General features: G+C 38.2%; 1 long non-coding RNA gene across 1 annotated transcript in view; it reads right to left on the reverse strand.

Moving 5' to 3' along the window:
• The window catches only part of LOC120526859, a 179,287-nt gene that overhangs the window by 113,090 nt on the left and 46,448 nt on the right, over positions 1-19,749 (reverse strand). The window contains exon 4 of the long non-coding RNA XR_005633200.1: positions 17,479-17,608. This is a non-coding gene — a long non-coding RNA (uncharacterized LOC120526859). The remainder of the gene's footprint in view (positions 1-17,478; positions 17,609-19,749) is intronic.

Raw genomic sequence — 19,749 nt, forward strand, 5'->3', positions numbered from 1 at the left:
TTCCTATTTCCTCTTATGTATTGTTCATGACATCCCTCCTCTCACACTTATGATCTTATCTGTAATTTCTAAAGATTATCTATTTTTATACAAACATTCACTTCTCTAAGATTCAGCCAGGTTTCTGTTACCTCTATAACATTGTATTCTGCTATGTACAATCCAAATGATTTGGCCATTTTTAGTTTGTTACTAATTTTATATCTGCCTGTTTCATGCGAAATACTTATTTCCAGATTATAATTTATATTTTTGCTACCATTACTGTCCAATACCTAAAAAAGGCTTTAAACCTGGCTTGCTCTAAACAATACTGTGCCTAATACTGTAGTTTAAACAGTTGCTCAGTGGCTTATCAATCTTACCAATACATCAGCACCCACTTTAATTCAAATGCAATCTGTACTATACACCCAGTGTCCAAAAATTCTACACAAACATTTAAGCCATGTGTTAAAATGAAGTATATCAGAAGATGTGTCTGAAGTGACACAAGAAAAACATCAGAGAAGACCATGTTTTCATTCCTACTGCTAAAATTAATACCTAGCAGCAGAACAGGTAACCCTAAGTTTATCATGTCATTTCTTCTGATATTGATAATGGCAATTAGATCTACAATAGCTCTGTCAAGGAGCTTAAGCACACGTTCAATTCATATTTCAGTGCAAACTCAGTGCACTCTCCCACTAGGACAGAGGCAGTGGTGCTGTAAGAATTATGTTTCTGGACTTCTCTAGCGCCTTCAACAGCATCCAACCTCTGCTCCTCAGGGACAAGCTGACAGAGATGGGAGTATGATATCATGGATCATGGACTGTCTTACAGACAGACCTCAGTATGTGCGTCTCAGGAACTGCAGGTCTGACATTGTGGTCAGAAACTCAGGAGCGCCGCAGGGGACTGTACTTTCTCTGGTCCTGTTCAGCCTATATATATCGGACTTCCAATACAACTTGGAATCCTGCCACGTGCAAATGTTCACTGTTCACTGTTCAAATGACACTGCTATCGTGGGTTGCATCTGGAGTGGGCAGGAGGAGAAGTATAAGAACCTAATCAAGGACTTTGTTAAATGGTGCGACTCAAACCACCTACAACTGAACACCAGCAAAACCAAGTAGCTGGTGGTGGATTTTAGGAGGACCAGGCCCCTAATGGACCCCGTGATCATCAGAGGTGACTGTGTGCAGAGTGTGCAGACCTATAAATACCTGGGAGTGCAGCTGGATGATAAATTGGACTGGACTGCCAATACTGATGCTCTGAGCAAGAGAGGACAGAGCCGACTATACTTCCTTGGCGTCTTTCAACATCTGCAATAAGATGCTGCTTCTTCTACGCGGTGGTGTGCTGGGGAGGCAGCATAAAGAAAAGGGACGCCTCACGCCTGGACAAACTGGTGAGGAAGGCAGGCTCTATTGTAGGCACAAAGCAGGACAGTTTGACATCCGTGGCAGAGCGACGGGCGCTGAGCAGGCTCCTCTCAATCATGAAGAATCCACTGCATCCACCGACAGACTGAGGAGATCATTCCTCCCCCATACTATGCGACTCTTCAGTTCCACTCGTGGGGTAAACATTAACATTATACAAAGTTATTGTCTGTTATACCTGCATTTTTATCACTCTTTAATTTAATATTGTTTTTTATCAGTATGCTGCTCCTGGAGTATGTAAATTGCACCTTGGGATTAATAAAGTATCTATCTATCTATCTATTAAAACTTAAATTATAATTTATACATGTAATACACACACATAAAACAGATTACTGTACTTTAAACACCCAGAAAAACAAGTGAATTTCAAACTGTTTGACATGAAAGGATCCTAACAATATACATACATCCATTAACACCATAATTGAGATATGGCTAGTTGATAAAGGAAAAGAACGGAAAGCAAAAACTGCTCTTAACAACATGCCTTAAGGGTAGGAAAAAAATAAATAAATGAAAAGACATACACAAAGTCTTCCACAGGGAAATCTACTTACAAAACTCCTGGTCACTAGAGAATCTCCTTAAAATCCTTGCAAATTCTTTAGTTTAGAATTGCCATTTGATGCAAAATAAGCTGCATTTTCACTGGAAACCTATAAAGAAGAATGTTGTTTGTCACTGATATACTGCTCTTAATTATGAGGTAAGAGGTTTTTCTCAAATTTTCTGAACAGCCTTAATATGGTGCTACACAGGGATGCTGATCCATGTCAATTTTAAATTATCCTATAGTTGATTTTTCTTTTTTTTGTTTGTATTCAATCCAGCAAGTGGAAAGTCACTATTTTGTTTCAAATTTCAAATGTTTTGTTGAAACTAGTCCATCAATTGTCAATTCTTATATCCATGTGATCTAGGTGTAGCTAATTATATTGATACTTTTAATGCACAAGGATACAGTAATACTACACCTTTTTTTATTAGAACATTATAACAATTGTTACAAGAACAGGCCATTCATCTCATTAAGCTCATGCATTCTATTCTATCAAAATAACATCAAGTCAAGATTTGAAGGTCCTTAAAGTACTAGTCTTCATCATACAACTTGGTAATTTATTTTATGTGTCTATGGTTCTTTGCATAAAGAAAAACTTTCTAAAATTAGAATTCGCCCCTTAACAAATTTCCAACTGTGTTCCCGTATTCTTGTTACAGAATTTGTTTTAAAGTTACAGCTGGGATCCACTGTTCCAATTCATTTCATCATTTTAAACAATTTGATCATAATCTTAATCCCAAAATCAGCCTAGTCAGTCTTCCCTGCACTTTGTACATCATTGCTGGGTATTTTTGAAATATGGAAACCAAAATTGAACATAGTTCCCCAAATTAAAGTCTCACTTATGTGTTAACTTATGGCATGGAATGTTATCTTGTTGAAAGAAATATCAGTTTCCATACACAGTAGGTACACTGCTACCATGAAAAGATGCACATAAGTAGAAACTATTGTTAGACATTCTGAGGCATACACATTTTGCTCAGCAGGAATAAGGATTCCAAAGATCGGCTCATGCTTTTTCAATGACAGTGTAGGTCTGTTTTTGTAGAAAGAAGTGGAATTTAACTAAATACCATGTCCAGGTCAAAGTAATAAGAGTTAAACAGTTTTATTATCCTTATATTTTTCAGAAATTAGTAGACTAATTATAGCTAAATCATCAGTTCCTTTGAGTTATAATGAACTAGTATGAGATTACCACAAATTGTTTTGTATTGTATTATAGTATTATTGGTATTTGTTCTGGAGCGATAAAATCATAATTCTGAAACTAGAGGTCAGGTCAGGTTAGGTAGCATGCACTGGTACAGCATGTTGCCACACACACCACACGATGAAACAGTTTGGGATCCTGGTTGGCAACCCCGCAGGCAGACTTGCTGTCTAGTCCCTTCCATTCCAGAAATGACCATCTATGTGCCACACATGTTATGTGGGCATCCCCTTTGCATGGTCCAGATGCTCAGGTCCTCAACAATGAGTATCCAATGAGCTGGATCACCATCAGGGACTAACACCACATGGCCATAGTGCCATAACTGATGCTCCCTCACAATGCCTGTAATGTGCTTCATTTGGGACTCCATGAGCAACCACTCATTCGACACAATGTCAAACCAGCAGTACCCAAGGATTCTCCGAAGTACTGAAGGAATCCAGTCTTTGTCTCAGGTCACCTGATAGCGTCCATGTCTCACAACCATAAAGCAAAACAAGAAGCACCCAGACATTAAAGACTTGGACCTTCATCCTTTTGCAAAGATATCGGGAGCGCCACACACACCTTTGCAGCAACCTAATGATCCTCATACTCTCCTATTCCTACAGACACATTAAAAAGAAAGCTGTAATCAAGTTTTTGCTCAGATGGACTGTGATTAACTATAAATGAACTCTTTGGGACTCAAAGGAAATGTATGGTCTAACTAAATCTGTGCATCTTTTTTTCTTGTGATCTAACTGTACACTCTTAGTTCAGAATGAACAGTAACTTGTAACCTCTGTGATTAGAGAAAATGCTGACATGCAGGAACAAATGTGGGCCAGTTCTGGCCTGAGGGACAGAGATAAAAAATAATGGGGTATGGTCACTGAATCAGGGGAGTCACCCTGTACTGTGATGTTCCATTGATCCCTGAGGCGTATCAGGAAACCACAGGACTGGCATAAATTTGAGGCTAATTTCTCTCAATATCATAAATAGGGAAAATGAGAAAGATGCCTGACTACTGAATTCATATAAGCTGGAGAATATAGAGATTTTGCTACCTATTTTTATTTTCTATTAATATCACATGGAGGGTAAAATATCATTGGTTAATGAATAGTTTTATCCAAGTTAGATTAGCCTATATGCGTCTAGGTTATTCTTGGGGATCAATGTGTGTCAGCCTTTAGGTCTAGATTATATCCTAGAACACTCTGAAAATGCATCAGCCTTTATGTATCTATTCAACAGTCTGGCTCTTCTTAGTGTCTTCAAGACCCAGTCTATGAGAACAAACTAATCGGGGCTGTGTGGTTGCCATTGACAGTCATAGTTGGAGGAGAGGAGGTCCCTTTGGAAATTCAAATTTGAAAATCAGAGCTGGGGAGATTGTTTCCCATGGGAAATTGCAGCAGACAGTAATTCTGGGGGCAGGTAAGTGGGAGTGTTTTTCCATCTTGGAGAACAATGCTTAAACTGCTCTCAGCAACCCATCATGAGAAAATTCACAACCTATAGGCAACCCAACCCTTTCATACTAAATGCAATGGCAAAAAGCAACACACAGTTAAAGAAACTGTGGTCTGGGTTTTTCTTGGGAACCAAGGTAGCTTTGGGTCTTGGCTGTATCAACAGACACCTATGTTTGGTTCACACTCAAGCTAATGAGTCCCTGTGTGGAGTACAGATAAGTGAAAGACTGTGCAGGAATTATCCATAATAATCAATGCTTACATGGGCACAGTGTGTGTGTAATTCAGTATGTTTAAAGTTTAGGGTGTGAAAGGAGACCAATCTAATAAAGAACCTGGGGAGTTCCACTCATCCCATGATAATGCAGTATTAGTTTTACTAGTATTTCTTTTAGAATTACTTTTGTGTTGTTATCATGCTGCCATTTTGTTTGGCTATTTTTCTAAGGGTGCTGCCATTTTGTGAGTTTACTGCATGCTTGCTATCATATTGTTTGTATTATTGCCCCATGTTGCTTTTTACATGGTGTGACCTGTGATGTCATCATACTTATAAAAAGATGGTGCACTCAGTCGGACTGTAATTAGTGAGGGGAAGACTGACCAGGTAGATATAAGATTTGACTGTTTGTTTTTGACTTTGGTTTAATTTTAGTTCTAGCAGTTGTGTTTCCTATTTAAATGTCCTCAAACCCCTTTGCCTCACAATTATTCTGAAGGTTTTACTCTTCTGAATGCCTGATATTTTTAGGTTAATTTATTTAAAATTTAGAAATTTAACATTCTCATTTTGTTCCTCTGTTTTTGCCAAAGAAATTCACAACATAAATAAATTGTGTCATCTATCACTGGCCCAATTCATTAACCACCAGTCTGACTAGAGGATCCACTGACGGAATGTCATTGTCAGTTTTACCTGCAACACTGTAATCAGTGAAAACCCAAGCAGAGCTGCTGTTTCTATACTGGTGTGCACTAATATACTGTGTTAAAAATGACTTAAATCTTTAGTCTTTTACACACTGACCTTGGCATTTGCCTACTGCTTAAAGTTGCACTGTCTGTTATACTATCGATATCATTCTGCTTTGAGGTTAGAGACTGGAATAGCAAAAATTAAAGAAAAAACTTTTCTTAGTTTGTCTTAAAATATATTTTCTTTACTTGGTTCAAGATTCAAGATGTAACACCCACATGTTTAAGAAAATTCAGGTTATATATTTAGAAATCACAATGAAATGCTGAAAGCAACAGTGCCTTCATTATATTTTACACCACAAAATTAAAGCAGAAGTACTTGTTTAGTGTTTGCATTGCCCCTTCAAAAAAAAAGACATATTTATGATTTAACCACTTAACCAGGTCTGCAAAGTCTTCAAGGCTGCTAAAAAATATAAAAAAATGAGAAAGAGGAAAAACTTTTCAGGATGTAAACACTGAAGTGGAAAATTACAACTAATTTCAAACAGCAAGAACATTATACAGTCACCAATTATAAAAATCTGTTTTTTATATTTTGCTTTTTTATTAAGTTTTTTGAAATAAGTATTTTCTACTTTATATATACTTATATGCAAATTGCATTTCAATTCATTACACTGCTAATGCTTGCTTTATTGAATTGTTCAAAGGTATGATTAAAAAAAAAATAAATAAATAAAATAACTGAGAGACCTCCCCAGTAATGTAGCAAAGAGTCTGTTCACAAATAAAAAAAAGTAATTATGCAAAGATAGATTGTTTAATTGTGATTTTTATGTGAAGTTTTTAAAGCTCCAGAAAATTAAACTAAGTTGTTTCCATAATGTTACTAGCATGCTTCCTGTAGGGGTGTTATTTTCAGCACCAGCTCTATATGTAAAATGAAGCGTTAAGCATTGAATGGACTGTATTAGAAAAGCATGCAAGCAATAAAACATCCATCCATTATCCAACCTGCTATATCGTAACTACAGGGGCATGGGGGTCTGCCAGAGCCAATCCCAGGGTGCAAGGCAGGAAACAAACCCGGGCAGGGTGCCAGCCCACTGCAGGGCACACACACACCAAGCACACACTACGGACAATTTAGAATCGCCAATGCACCTAACCTGCATGTCTTTGGACTGTGGGAGGAAACCAGAGTACCCGGAGGAAACCCTCGCAGAAATGGGGAGAACATGCAAACTCCACGCAGGGAGAATCTGGGAAGCGAACCCGGGTCTCCTAACTGCGAGGGAGCAGTGCTACCCACTGTGCCACCGTGCCGCCGCAATAAAGCATCTCAAAGAAATTCAGTATGTTCATGGGATCAAACTTTTTTCTTACTTTTAAGCATAAAGTATGAAAAACTTGTTTCAAAACAAGACCACTGTACAGAGATGGAGACACGGCATAAAAGTCATCCACAGAAAAATTTAACAAAATTAAAGTATTTTCTGGCTGCTTTGGCATGAATAGATATTAATTCAACATGAATCTGGTAGTTATGCAGAATGCAGTCATAGCTTTCATCACTTAGACACACAGCTGAACAGCACATTTTCTTTGTGCAACATTTGGGAGTAAGACACATGTAGTGAGCCTCTAATAATTATCATGCAAGATGCACAGTGACTTAACGAATATGACAAATGGCTTTTTGTTTTGCTGTTCAATGTGATGACCACAAAACTATAGGCATTACAAGGATCCTGTCATTTAGGTATAGAAAATAATCCTGTGGCTCCGCATTTTTTATTTTAGTCAGTCATTATCCAACCCGCTATATCTTAACACAGGGTCACGGGGGTCTGCTGGAGCCAAACCCTGCCAACACAAGGTGCAAGGCAGGAAACAAATCCCAGGCAGGGCGCACATGCACACACCAAGGACAATTTAGGATTGGCAATGCACCTAACCAGCATGTCTTTGGACAGAAACCCAAGCAGACACAGGGAGAACATGCAAACTCCATTCAAGGAGGACCCCGGAAGCAAACCTGGGTCACCTAACTGCGAGGCAGCAGCATACCACTGTGCCACCCATTTTTAACTTTAATAAACTGATGAATGTAAGTAAAAATTAGGGCATTTTAAAATTTTACTTAAACCAAATATGTACACACTCTAGTAGTCCTAAAAGCAGCAAACAATTAAATGATGTGCATACACTATATGGAGGTGAATATGGTAAACAAAATGCTAGTGGCAGAAAATAGCACTGAACCAAGCACTGTAAAAGTCAATAACTAAAAATAGATTAATAAATACATATGGCATCTGAACTCATATTGATGTTAAAGTATTTTGATTGTTGTGGAGAAGGTGTAATACAGCACAGCCTGTACTGGTATACAATGTGCTGTATAAGCAATGCTTATTTTTAAGGGGAGATTTTCTTTTCTTTTAAACTACAATGGCAGCACTGAGATTGGAAACAAATCTTAATAATATTTCCAACAGTCTCTTGTAGTACTAGGGTGCTGTGCCATGTTAACCATTATGAATGCAGAAAAGCCAAGCAAAATAACACCTTTTATTGGCTAACTAAAAAGATTACAATATGCAAGCTTTCGAAAGCTTGTATATTGTAATCTTTTTGGTTAGCCAATAAAAGGTGTTATTTTGCTTGGCTTTTCTCAATAGTCTCTTGAAATAAGTCTGTATTCTTTCTTGCTCTCACCTCTGTGTTTCTCCCCTGCTGTTAATATACTCTTTCTGTTTCTTTAATGCTTTAATCTATTTTAAATATATTTTTGTATGTTCATGCTAGTTTTGACCTGTGTTTTATATTTATCCTAATGTCCTTCTGCCATAGACATAGATAGAATGTCATTTGTCCCTAGGTGGAAATTTACAGCACATCAGTTGGGTGGTTTATGCTTCTTCTTTTTTCTATCCTTAGCTTCTTTGAGCAAGTAAGCTATTTCTGGAAATTTGTCTCTTTGCTCTTCTTTTCAGCATATTCTAATTTACTTGCCTTTCATAAATCTGTATAAGAATGTTCTCTTCCTCCTTCTCTTTTGCAGTTTACTGAAGTTTAACCATTGTCTAAGCATGTAACACTTGCTATAGTTTTTTTTTTTTTCTTGACACAAGTATACTATGTAGATTCTGTTTATAGAAACTAAGCATCACATGTCAGTAAATATTATACAGTTATATCTATGAAATCTTTGTAGTTTTAACTGATCAAACGTGGAATATCATTTCAAAATATTTCTAAATGATCAGCTCACCACTCCTTGCAATTATGAAGTACTGTTTTGGTGAAGGATTTTAATTTACTGAAGATTATATTTACAGTCTTTCATAGCAAAACTACCAGAAAAATCCAGTTCAATCAAAGCAAGCATGGTGGTGATATTTTAAAAGTTATTTTATGCAGCTCATTACAAAATTCAATGAAGTAGCAAATGAAGCTAGAGGCAGAGATGAAAGTGGCAATGCAATGAATTCACTGAACTAATTTAATCCATTCAGACTTTTTCTGAGACTCCAGCACTTCAACAAGCTCTATGCTATTCAACTAGTACAAAGTACAAGGCTGGACCCAACAGAGATTTATTTCCAATTACTCTACAGAAGACCATCCTGGAAATATGCAAGATACTGTATAGAGTTGGACTATTCCGTATCATCTTTTCTCTGTTGCAAGACACTGGTATTTGATGTGTATTTAGTGAAGAAGACAACTGAGGACCTGTAAGGTGTTTGTTGCTCATAGTACACATTCCTGCCCTTATCCTCTTATACAGTTGCTCATCTAAGCCTTCCCTTCTTTTTCCATTCTGATTAGATCCAATTTGCACTCTTCTCTTTAAGACAGTAGTAAACATCTTTGTATGAGATCTTCAGTTTCTTGGCTATCTGTCACATGCAATCACCTTCTTTCTGAGAAAAAAAAACAGTACACTGTTTCTTAAGAAAGCTGTTTCATTTTTGCAATTTTTGAGCCCAGAACTGGACTGAAGCAATGTCAGTATCTTGTAACACAAGTAAACAGGATAACAGGTCTCAGTGGTGCTTATGCTGTTAGAAAGGTTTCCTTCATAACCAAATGACAATTGAATTATGTTTCTTAAACTATTCATGATCTTACAATAACCTCCTGATAATGAGCCACTGGTTGACAAAGCAGTCAGAAATAACAACTGGAGAAATTAAACCCAAGCTAAAATATCATCATCACACGCATCTTCTTGGACAACTATGGTTTATGTTAGGTAGATTGCCTAGAGGGGGCTGGGCAGTCTCGTGGCCTGGAACCCCTGCAGATTTTATTTTTTCTCCAGCCGTCTGGAGTTTTTTTTGTTTTTACTGTCCTCCCTGGCCATCCGACTTTACTCTTATTCTATGTTAATTAGTGTCCTCTGATTTTAATTCTTACTTGAGTTTGCAGTGGATGGCATTTGGAATTTCTTCTGGTATACCTCTTAATGTTGTCATCTAACCTAAGGCTTTTAGAGTCGATTGCAAACTGCCCACAGTTTGTCCGCCAGTGTTCTGTCCACTATTACATTTCCTGGATGTCGGCTTTGTCGCTGGTGATTGTGGTGATTGTCTTGCTTCTGGAGACCTCTGCGATTTGCACCACAGCTGTCCATCTGTGCACATAAGGACTTCGGCTGACAATTTACATCGGGACCTATCTCCTCTGCTCACCAGCATGCTTCAGTATCTGCCATCGCAACTGTTGGAGCACAGCAACCACAGCCTTACATTAGACATCACAGTCATCAAACAACTTGGACTCCTCTGTCGCCCCCTCTACGTCCATAGGGGGTCTGGTCGGCGGCTTGTTTACATAAAGACCGGGAGCTCCATTCCGTCCTTGTGGTCAGCAGCAACTCGCTCTGTCGCAGCCCAAACATGTCATCCGAGCACCATCAACATGGAGACTAAAAACACTGCCCGGCGGCGGTCCAGGCAAGACAGAAAGCCTGGAGTGAATTTCAGCTTTCTTCGTCCTCTGGTTAAAAGCAACACATCACTAAACATCAAAGTTGAACTTTTTAATGTTCAGTCCTTGACAAATAAAACCTGTTGTGTTGGACAGCTGGGTCCCATGCCTGGCCGGGACGCCCCTGCTGCATATGTTCCGGGGGAGCCACCATGGGCAGCTCAATACCTCCCCCGGGACGCTTGGTGGCAGCCTCCCTGGCCGATGTTCGTTTCCTAGTCTCCCGCATGGCTCCATGGGACATGGAGTCCTCCACAACCTGTGTGGGAGCTGGGGTGGCCGCTAGGGGGTGCTGCCGAGACTCAACAACCTGGCTGGACGATTCATCAGCCCCACCCAGAGGTGAAATTGGGACCAGGTGGTCAAACACCTGGAACACTTCTGGGTGGGCTATAAAACGGGCCAGCCTCCACCACTCAGGAGCCAGAATCGGGAGGAAGAAGACGAGGTAGCCTGGGAGGAGTGGTGGTGCAAGGTGGAAGAGTTGTTGGTGTTGTTTTAGTGCTTTTGGGACTGTGTATTGCCTGTGGGTCACGGGGAAGACGTGCGCCCACGGGTGAAGAAAAATAAAAAGCCTGTTTGTTTTTACACGTGCCTCTCTGTAGTCTGTGCTGGGTTGGGCGCTATATAGTATCTTTCATACTGTCTAATTTATAATCACATTGTAGACAGGGGGATTGACATTATTTGTTTGACTGAGACCTGGCATAAATCCGAAGCATACTCAGTTTTCAACGAGTCCTGCCCTCCTGGGTACACTGACCTCGAAAAGGCCCGCAGCGCTGGACATGGCGGTGGTCTGGCTGTAATCCATAGGACAGGTTTGCAATTATCACTTCACCCCCTTCCAAAATTCTCAACTTTTTAATGCTTGGCAATTAATTGCAAGCATCCACTTTTTATAACAATACTTCTTATTTACTGACCACCAAAACAACACCCTGATTTCATTACGGAAATGAATGAGCTGCTATTATCTTTCTGTACAACATCATCAAATGTACTCATTCTTGGAGACTTGAACATTCATGTGGACACACCCTCTAATTATTCTGCTGCTCAGCACTTAAAGCTTCTGGACTGTCTAAATCTGAGGCAACTTGTCGAGGTCCCCACTCACAACAAGGGCCATACCCTTGATTTAGTTATTACTGACTTAGTCCTCATATAGGACCTCCAAGTATTTGATCTGGGTGTTTCTGGTCACAAAATTGTCTCAATTGATCTACCCACATATTCACTGTACTCTAAACCACAGCGCTGCATCTGCTTCAGGAACCTGAAAAACATAAATTTGACCGATTTAATTGCTGACATTAAGAACTTTTCTATTGTTCCACACCTTTCTTCTGTCAATGAATTAGTCGATTATTACAACAATGGGCTTTAGAACATCAATGAGACCCATGCTCCAGTTAAATCACAAGTGGTCTCTTTTGTAAAATCTGCCCCATGGTTTACAAGTGAGCTTCGACAGATGAAAACAGTTGGGCGAGCCCTTGAGCGGCGTTTTTTTGCAGCCAGTTTAACGGTCCACAAACTAGCTTATCGGGAACATCAAAAAAATTACTCCAGAGCACTGACCACTGCCAGATTTTAATATTATTCAAATTTAATCAACAACAGACCTGGAAATTCCAAACATATTCCTCATATCTACGCCTAATAATTCCACAGAGGAGCAGTGCAATAATTTTATTGAATATTTCACCTCTAAGGTAGACATCATCCGCTCCTCATTGTCTGTCTCCAGCCCTCCATCGCTGGATGTTTCCACATCAGAGCCAATGGGCTGCCTCTCCCTGTTCCTCCGTACCACAGTTAAAGAAGTTGAGGGCATCATACAGTGTTATTTGGACCCCTTTCCTACTCCTCTGGTAAAAGCTAATGTATCAGACTTAAGCCCTCTCATTGCTGATATCATTAATCACTCTCTCCAGAGCAGCTTAGTCCCACTGGCCCTGAAAACCTCAATTATTAGATCTCATTTAAAAAAATCCTCTTTGGATCCTGAAGAGTTAGCAAACTATCGTCCGATCTCCAACCTTCCAATTTTGTCTAAGGTTTTGGAGAAGGTTGTTTTGGTCCAGCTTCAGGATCACCTCTAAAAATTAAATCTGTTTGAAAAATTCCAATCTGGTTTCCAAACTTCTCACAGTACGGAGACAGCCCTGGTCATAGTCACCAATGACCTTCTGATGGCTGCTGACCAGGGCTCTCCATTACTCCTTATCTTCCTGGAGCTTACATTTACATTTGATATGATAGATCATAATATTCTCCTTCATCGTCTTCGCTATAGAATTGGACTTTCTGGCTTTGCTTTGTAGTGGTTCGAGTCCTATCTTACAGATAGGGCTAAGTATGTGGCCCTGAGGGACGCTAAATCTCGTACCCACACTGTCACCTGTGGGGTCCCACAAGGATCAGTCCTTGGGCCGACCCTTTTTAATATCTATATGCTACCCCTGGGCCACATCATCCGCAAGCATAGAGTTTCATTCCACTGTTATGCCGATGATACACAGTTCTATGTGAGACTAGATTCGACTTCTCTTACACCTTCATTAACTCTTTCCTCTTGCTTGGATGAGACTGAGGCATGGATGTCCAAGAACTTCCTCAAGATGAACAAAACTAAAACTGCAGCTCTTTTAATTGGCACCCCCGTCAACTTTGTTCCTCTGTAAATTGTATTTCCTTTCATGACCATACTATTAGCTTCTCCCCTTCTGTTACAAATCTGGGTGTCAAGTTAGACTCCCATCTGTCATTTTAGGCACATATCCATCACCTATGTAAAATTTCATTCTTTCATCTCCGAAACATAGCCAAACTCCGTCCCTACCTCTCCTTCTGTGATGCTGAAAAACTGGTTCATGCCTTTGTTTCATCCAGGCTGGATTATTGTAATGCACTCCTCATCAGGATCTCCAGCAAAAGCTTTCAAAAGCTTCAACAAATTGAAAATAGTGCTGCAAGAATCCTGATGAGGGTGCGGAAATATGAACACATTTCACCAATCCTTCGGTCACTTCATTGGCTCCCTATCCACCTCTGTATTGAATACAAACTCTGTCTGCTCACTCCCCAGTGTATCCATGGAAATGCTCCACAATATCTGAAGGAGCTCCTAATACTACAATCCACAGCAAGAAACCTCCGTTTTGCAAATACCCACCGCCTTCACCCCCCGTGACCAAACTTCATACAATGGGTGACCGACCCTTTGCAGCCGCTGCTCCACGGCTCTGGAATGGCCTACCAGAGAGCCTAAGAATACAGCAGACTGTGGGCTGTTTTAAAAAACAGCTAAAAGACTTTTCTATTTAGGAAAGCATATTAACAAAAATGCTAAAATTGTTGGTTTATCTCTGTTTTTATCTTGCTTTGCCTTTGTTTAAACATTTCATGTAGCACTTTAAGATTTACTACTAATGTAAAGTGCCCTATAAATAAAATGTATTAGTATTATTATTATTATTACTTTGTCTTTTTTCTCTTTCTTCATCATGTAAAGCACTTTGAGCTACATTATTTGTATGAAAATGTGCTATATAAATAAATATTGTTGTTGTTGAAATGGATGGATGGATCTGCAGGTTTAGGGGTTTATTAAATAACAATAACAATGTATCATCAAAAACAGCTATGGCACCTGTCATGTAGGTCTGGCTGTTCTTTGCTTTTGTTAGGGTGGCAGTGAATTAAGTTTTTGTCCAAACATGTTTACACAAGGTCATATTTTGAACATGTTGCCACAGATTTACAGAACATTGATATGTGTCAGTATATGAAATATATTTTTTCATTATGCATCCATTATGATACAGTAAAACTCTTTCCACATTTACAAAAAATCTTTGATCTTCCTCTGGATTAACTTTGTACTACTGCAAAACCATGTGACATTAAGATCAAGAGTACCTGAAACGACAAGTAAAAGAAAGAAAGCAAGTTTATGGTGGTAACTGCTACATGGTGCTGCATTAAGTCTGTGCAGTTCTTTTTACCACATAGTAGCTGTACAAGTTGTACAAAGATGAAAAGTACAACCTTGAGATACTGTATGAGGCATGTCCTGCTATGAAAGGCTAACAGCACTAAATCTCTTTAGTATGTGTCAGTCTAGGTCTACATTTTGGTGTGGCTATTCCTAATATAAACAGAATGAGATGATAACACTACAATAAATACAGAGACTCCACAAACATGCAAGTTTTAGTCACATATGCTCAAGATTATAATTGTGATCATGTTTACGTGTCAAATGCCAAGTCACAAAAATATATCAATGTTACACTCAAATGCAGCACTGAAGATTGGTTTCGCAAAAATCAGATGTTATCTCTTCTGGCCACTTCCTCTTTGCTATTCCTATTTAAAAATAAAAGGCTTTTAGGTAGAACTTCCAGTATCTGTAACCAAGATTATTGGGCAAAGTCACATCTACTTTCCCAGGAATCCTTGCCCTGGATCCATATGTTAATCTGGTGTCCTTTAGCATGGGTGTAGTGGTCAATTACACACTTACCGGCTAAGACAAGGACACACAGTCAAATACAGCATAATTTGCGGTGCCACCAAGGATTATGGTCAGTCCACATATTATGTCACATGTGTAGGGTTAAATATAATATTTGCACTAGCTGAAATTAAATAAATTAAACTCAGATTTCAAGAACATGTTACTTTAAAAAAAAAAAAACACAACAGAAAGAGTTGAGGTCAAGAAAGTAAATGTTGAGCAAAAGAGGATGAGCAAAGGATTATATGGAATACAAAAATGATCATGGCATAACAGAGAGCATGAGTGAGACAAAAAAAATTGAAAAAGTAGTGTAGTTCACCAAAAGATTGAAAGGGAAAGCCTTCAAGACTTCAAAAACTATATGTATAGTAACTAAGGCCTAATTCATTTAAAATATGACCCGAATCTTTGATACCATGCAATACTTACAAGGTGAAAGATGTGCCCTTTTGTAATGAGAGAGAGAGATGTACAACTAGACTTAAAGGAACACATAACATCACTTGATTAGAGAGAAGTCATGTGACTTGAAACAAGCGTCTCCATTGCTCTTGTACAAGTACAAGTCAAAACCACTTTGACATTCATATGTCCCAAATGTATTGTTAGTGTAGGCAAGAGGTCAGCTTGCTGTTTGGAAGTTTTAAATAGATGTACTTCTTGAAACCTTAGTCCGGAAATGTCTGCAGAAACCTCAAGTTAATACCACTAACATGAGAAACATTCTGGAGGTCTGCTAAACTTTGAATTTATTTGCTAATGGTACAGTTTTCAGAAGGACCTTAAGTTTAACTCAGTAACTTGCTTTTCTGGCATTCAGGCAGTTTTCTCTAGTCTGAAATCTAGGCAGCCACAGGTAACTCTGTGCTAAGACATGATCTGTGTTTTTCTCCTCAGCAGAGAAGATCTTGTGTGCTCTCCAGTATATGTATGATACAATGCATTGAGAGTTAAATATTTTCGGCTTAGAACATTATCAAATTCATGTGTCTTTTATAAAAAAATATATGCAAACAAAATAAAGCAAATGAAAAGGAAGTAAATTATATTGGCCAGCAAGTAATCTATCAGTATCAGCTTTTCACTTTGTCTGGTGAGGCTTTACTCAGTATTTATATTTGTATACTGATCTGTCCATTCTTTATTCAGCATGGATTACTTTGAATTTAGTGAAATTCTTGTCGAGCATTCTGTTGTCTCTTTGGATGCTTTGGTACAGCCATTGACCTGAGATAGTAAGTCATTTCACTATTATGGTTTATGGTTAAATGCTCCAAAACCAGTTGGAGCAATGTAAATATCTTTAGCAAGTATAGTCCTGTTTCAAATTTACTTTGTCTTTCTAACAAACTTAAAATTGTAGTTGGTACAGCCTCAATTCTACTTAACTCATTACAGCTTAATTAGAGCTGACATTCTTTCACTGTACAACAGATTTAACTTTAGTTGTTTATATGTCATCTAATAAAGAAAACACTACAGTCATTATTTTGTCGGATTTAAGCATACCTTTGACACCAATAACTTCTGTATTCTGTTATAAACTTTTAAACATTTCACTGTGCTATACACCACACTAATAAATAGACTTCTGTATGTATAGAAATTGATAAAAAAAAACCTCCATTATTACGTTCTGAAGGAAGATGTTGTGTCCCTTACTCTTTTTTTCTCTTAAATGCTCCTGGGAAACTGTTAGAAACATATTTGCTTTAACTGATAGGCAGATACTTAGCTATAACTTTACTCCACTTTGTGATCAAATAGTGATTCTCCTATTGCATCCTTAATCAATTATGCTAATAAGTCAAAAGAGCAGATGAGCGATGATTACTTGTTTTTAAAGGCAGCAAAAACAGACATAATGTTAATTGGTGGGAATGATGTAGGCAGCAACAAGTCCTTTTACTTTTTAACTCAACAGACTTAAATATTAATTGTACTGAATCAGCACACAACCTAGCCTTGATCTTTGATGCCTGTCTATCTTTTACCATTCACATTACTACCTAAAACCTTTTTCACACTTAAAAACACAGACAAATTAATGATTTCTAGTTATGGAGGACAGTGAGAATTCAATTAATGCATTTATTTCTATTAGTACTGACTTGTGTTATTTACAGACTGGTGAAATCATTATATATGTTACTCTCAGTTAATTCAAATTGCCACTGGAAGAATTATTGCTATAACTAGGAATAAAAACTGCAAAACCCCTATTTTTACAGTGGCTTCCAGTTATGCTTAAAAAGGATTCCCAAATCTGCCTTCTTATATATAAAGCTTTAATTTCCCTAAGTCCTTCTTACTTACTTGAAATTATCAATACATACCACAGTGTATGTTACAATCACAAGAGATTCAAGGATCAATAAAACAGTGTGTTGTTGAACTTTTAGTCACAGATCTGTGAAGCGATGGAATGATCTGCTTGCTTCTGTGTCCCATCAGTCTCAGTGCTTTCTGTAAATACAAGTTGAAGACTCATTACTTTAAAGTAGTACTCCACTAAAATATGTTTTATATGTATTATATACATACATTTTGTAGTGGTGGCTGACAAAAAATTTTAATTTCATGTTTTAGTGGAAAAAGGACATCATAACTTTTCTAGTTTGTGATCAGTTTTTTATTAGGTAAAAACAAATTGATAGGATAATCAATAAATGGACATAGCATACAAGGTAACCCAACCTACCCACTCTCACCCTCTCCCACCCAGCCTAAGCCAGGGACAATTAAATAAAAAAAGTTACAAGCTGAAATTTACACAGTTGAGCCACAACAGACCAGGACTCAGTTACATTACTAGAAGCACCATTAATCTATGCTGCAGACAGCTCCAAATGTTTTAAGTTGTAGAAGGAGGCTTACTAGTTGTCAGCAGTGACACATTAAAGTGTTTTCCAGCTGGAGGAAATAATTAGTTTGGCTGCCAGGGTACCCAGACAGAATGACATCATAATTTTTGTGATAGAATGGGGACTCTGTATTGGCCAATGCTGGACAGTACCAAATAATGTTAAAAACGTTCATGGAAAACAGAAAAACATCTCCTGTTACTCGTGTTGCATAATCCACATGTCAGCTATCTAGTTATATGCTCAAAACATGCAAAATGCGTGTTTTTTTGCAAAAATATTGTTACTTTAGGATTAAACAGAGAAAATAATAAACAGGTAACTAAAGGCCACCTTTTGAACTGAACACAAGACCAATGAATTAATGAAGTTAATTTGAAAAAGTGACTCTTATGAGGCCTTTAGTCTCTTGTTAAGGATTTGCTCTGTTTAATCTGGAAGTAACTAGTTAAGAATTATTTTGCAAAAAAGCATGCATTTTGCATGTTTTGAGCATACTGTAGAACTAGATAGCTGACATATGGATTATGCACGAGTAACATGAGATTTTTTTCTGCTTTCCATGAACGTTTTTAACATTGTTTGATGCTTTTTGCATTTTGCACATAAAAAAGTGAATCATTTCACTTTTTTAAATGAAAAAAATGTAAATCTTAAGGCTTCACAAAAATAATTCTGGTGTTTTTCTATAATAAGGCAGCAGGCACTTTGGGCATCGTCTCATTCCACATCAAATTGCTAAATATAAGAAAGCACTCTCTTGTTGCAGAACAGCTCATATTTCTTTTTTATAAAAAAAAATCCTGGAAAGGAAAAGCAGGGCGACGAGACGTGATCTTCTCGGAAGACCTGCAAGACGCAAACAATATTAAATAAGACAGCACAGCCAGCAAACACTCAGTCTTGTAAAAGCACGAAGCACACACAGATTCTGTGCTCTCAGCACATATAAAGTGTATAAGAACAATACGTTCTAGATAAAACGTCAACGACTAAGCAAAGAAGAAAGTGCAGCGCAGAGAAAAGAGACCCAAAAGCGTTGGAGAGAAAAAAAGGCAGATAAAATTTTCTGAAAGCATTGGAATTCGAAAGGCTCAAACAAGCGATGGTGCGATACACATGCAGAGAAAGGTAAAGAATATGAAAGCAGTAAAATTCGAAAATATTGTAGCATCCCAACCAGGTTGAAGCCTTTTTTGTTTTAAGTGACTGTTAGGTCCGATTGAGGGAGGGCGGAGTACAGCACAGAAGACTGATAGCGGGGTATTGATTGATGCGGTAAGGGGGGGCGAGACCCGGGGGAAGAGGGGTTGGAGAGGGTGCTAGAATGTTGTGTTTAGGGTTATGAAGTCGGTGATTGTTCAAGTAAAACTTTTGTGACACTTTATTAAGCCAGTCGCTACAGTATCAAAAAAAAGATAGTAAAGATCGCATTAGCGCAAACAAAAGGGAATTAATCATCAGGACCAGGTGTAATTGAAAAAATAGCAGGACAAAGCGAGATCAGAAATAAAAGGCAAAGAACAGAAATTAAAGTCCTTTTGCCTTCACATCATTCAATGCACAAAACGTAGATTTACACAATAATGGACCATACGCTAGAAGAATCTGTGATCCTACAACAGTTAAAGCAACGACAAGTTTAATTTCAAAGAAAACACAATTCGATCAGGTGTATATTTATGATCACGGAGAAGTGATCATAACGCGAGCAGCAGTGACACAAAGTGGCAAAATGGACAG

Source organism: Polypterus senegalus, chromosome 3 (genome assembly GCF_016835505.1).
Source record: "Polypterus senegalus isolate Bchr_013 chromosome 3, ASM1683550v1, whole genome shotgun sequence".
NCBI classification, from domain to species: Eukaryota; Metazoa; Chordata; class Cladistia; order Polypteriformes; family Polypteridae; genus Polypterus; species Polypterus senegalus.